Source organism: Pelmatolapia mariae, linkage group LG14 (genome assembly GCF_036321145.2).
Source record: "Pelmatolapia mariae isolate MD_Pm_ZW linkage group LG14, Pm_UMD_F_2, whole genome shotgun sequence".
Taxonomy (NCBI): Eukaryota; Metazoa; Chordata; class Actinopteri; order Cichliformes; family Cichlidae; genus Pelmatolapia; species Pelmatolapia mariae.
The window spans coordinates 10,673,521-10,676,046 of record NC_086239.1 but is presented as its reverse complement, the minus strand read 5'-3'; the positions used below and the strand labels follow the sequence as shown (position 1 = coordinate 10,676,046).

Sequence of the window (2,526 nt, the reverse complement as noted above, 5' to 3'; positions counted from 1 at the left end):
GCGTCAGCTCAAGATATTATTGTTGTCATTGCTGTGGATCTTTACTGACTTGGTGAGTAAATGTTTACTCTTATTCAAACTGATTTTGTGGCTTCTCTTAGTTTAGCACCAGGTTTAAAATCTTGCTAGCTAGTTAGTGTTAGCCTAGCATTGCTGCTGCCGCTGGGCTCATGTTACTTAAAAATTAACACCACAGCCTTAAAAACCTTACATAAAACTATGTGGTGAAATTTTCTGTTGATTGTTTGAAATAAATAAGTGAGATAAGAGCCCAGACAAAATTCTTTGGGAGGTGCAGCCGTTAGGGGTGGGGTAGGTAGGTGTGGGATGTGGGGGGTGGATAACAGAGCTCTCCGAAAACGTGGAAGCACTTTTGCAAATATGTGATATTTTGATAAATTAAGTAGATATTTGAGCATTATACAGCTACATTGTCGCCTAAAAATATCTTAAAAGGTTATTTTGTGACCCAGAAAGGGTAGTCTGGGGAAAAGGAGGATCGCATTTGTCGGCCACGGTTGTCGGAGCCTGTGTGTACTTGTAAGCGCGGCAATGGCGGAGGAGCGCCGCTGAAAAACTTATTACTTTTTCTGGGTCACAAAATAAACTTTTAAGATATTTTCTTAAAAGATAAATTTACACAGCTTAATATAGCTGTGTAAATTTCAAATATCTGCTCGATTTATCAAGACATCACATATTTGCAAAAATGCTCCGACGTTTTCGGAGACTTCTATTTTTTTTTTCATGCTTTGTGGCAGCTTTAGAACATCTGTGGCATCTATTAATGTCAAATCTAGCCTTTATTTAACAACATAAGCAAACTCTATGTTACAATGATTGCACAGCCATTAAGGATCAAATCAGTTTCTGAAAAATGTTCTGTTTTTTCTCCCTCTGCTTGCTTCTTACTGTCTTTGAGGCTCGGGACCAGCACTCCTGTTGTTGGACAGAAAGACATCAACTCAGTGGTAAGGATTTTGGTTTTCCAATATATTAGCAACTGTCAGTGACATTTATATTAATCAGGCTGAACTTTAATCATACTTTAGATCAGCCTGTTTTACTTATTGTTTTGTTTGTGCTTTGGTTTGGGGAAGTTGTTTCTTTACTGATCTTTTCCTGTCTTCTGTTATTAGACTTGAGATATGACTGCACTGTGCTGTTGCTGGTGACTCCAGTTAATTCTACAAGACATGCTGTGTAAATAAACAAACAACAACAGTTTGGTCTGCATTTCTTGAAAGATCACATCCCCCAAACTTAGTTTAGAGGGTCTACACTGTATATAGTGAAGTCTGCAAGTTTTCTAACAGCAAAATCTGTTTTGTGCCCAAAATCATTTTGCACATCATTAGAATGAAAGTTATTGGCCATGTTTGCATAGCCCTTTTTTAAAATGATGCTTTCATGACATTATTGTGTGTTGGGTGGTGGTCAGGGCTATCCAGACTGACAAGTGGGACATTGAATGTCACCTCTCCGGTGGGGATGGAGCCTGAGATCGTCTAAATTGGAGTCTGTTCTATACCAAATGCAGAAAAAAATGTTTTAAGAAAGCAATTAAGTTCATGTTCCAAAAAATATGATTGTTTGCTTGCAGGACAACAGGAGAGATGAGTCCGCCGTCACACATGGTGTGGTCAGTGAAGATGGTCGCCTGCAGGTTCAAGCTCATTGCATCTCCAACCCACATCCACTGCCACTGTACTTAAGGGAAGTTAAAGACTTTCTTCTGCACCTACATTTGGATCACCTCGATCCATGACAGTCATTCAGGCAGTAATGCCTGGACTGGAAACAAGCCATCCTTAAAATATTACAACATTCCAGCTCATGTGTTGATGTGCAAAACAAATGTGTTGTTTAAATTAGAGACTGCAGTTGTGACAGAACAACAAATATTTTATTTTGATTATATAAGTAATGTAAGTACAAAACAAACTTGTGGTAGGCCTAAACTTATTTTCAGAATAATTAAATCTGAGACTTTGTTTCATTGTAAGATTATAACAGTGATGGCAATATAATTGTTTGTTGTTCAGCAGAACATGTCCAGTATGTTGGCTGTTGTACTTTGTTGTGTTTGAAAATAAAAGTTGGGTTCATTTTAACATCATTACAAAAATTGTTAATTATTTTTAATCATATTCAGGTTACCACAAATTGTTTTTTCATTTAGTTGAACTTGAAATGTTTGTCAGTAGGTAAACAATTAGTATTGTACAGTCAGAAATATCAAGTTATTGTTAATACTGCAGACTTGCAATGTATAAGTTGTCCTAACAGTCATCTTAAGTAAGCTTTACTTAGTTTTTTTGAGGCAACGAGTTTCCATAATTTTTTTGAGTTCTGGGAACTAACAAGGCTGTACAGTGTACTCAAAATGAGTAAGTTGCCCTAACTTGGTCATCTTAAGTAAACTTGATCCAATGTTTTTGAGTTCTGGGAACAAATGAGCTTGTACAGAGTACTCAAAGCTTTACTCAATTTTTTTGAGGCAACGAGTTTCCATAATTTTTTTGA

At 36.8% G+C, this 2,526-nt stretch overlaps 1 long non-coding RNA gene across 1 annotated transcript; it reads left to right on the top strand.

The window, feature by feature from the left end:
• Positions 1 to 767: 767 nt before the first annotated feature.
• LOC134641735 (uncharacterized) lies at positions 768 to 1,725 on the top strand. The gene is made up of 3 exons (XR_010095571.1): positions 768 to 971; positions 1,140 to 1,203; positions 1,604 to 1,725. It is a non-coding gene; the product is annotated as an uncharacterized LOC134641735 (long non-coding RNA).
• The last annotated feature ends 801 nt before the right edge of the window (positions 1,726 to 2,526 follow it).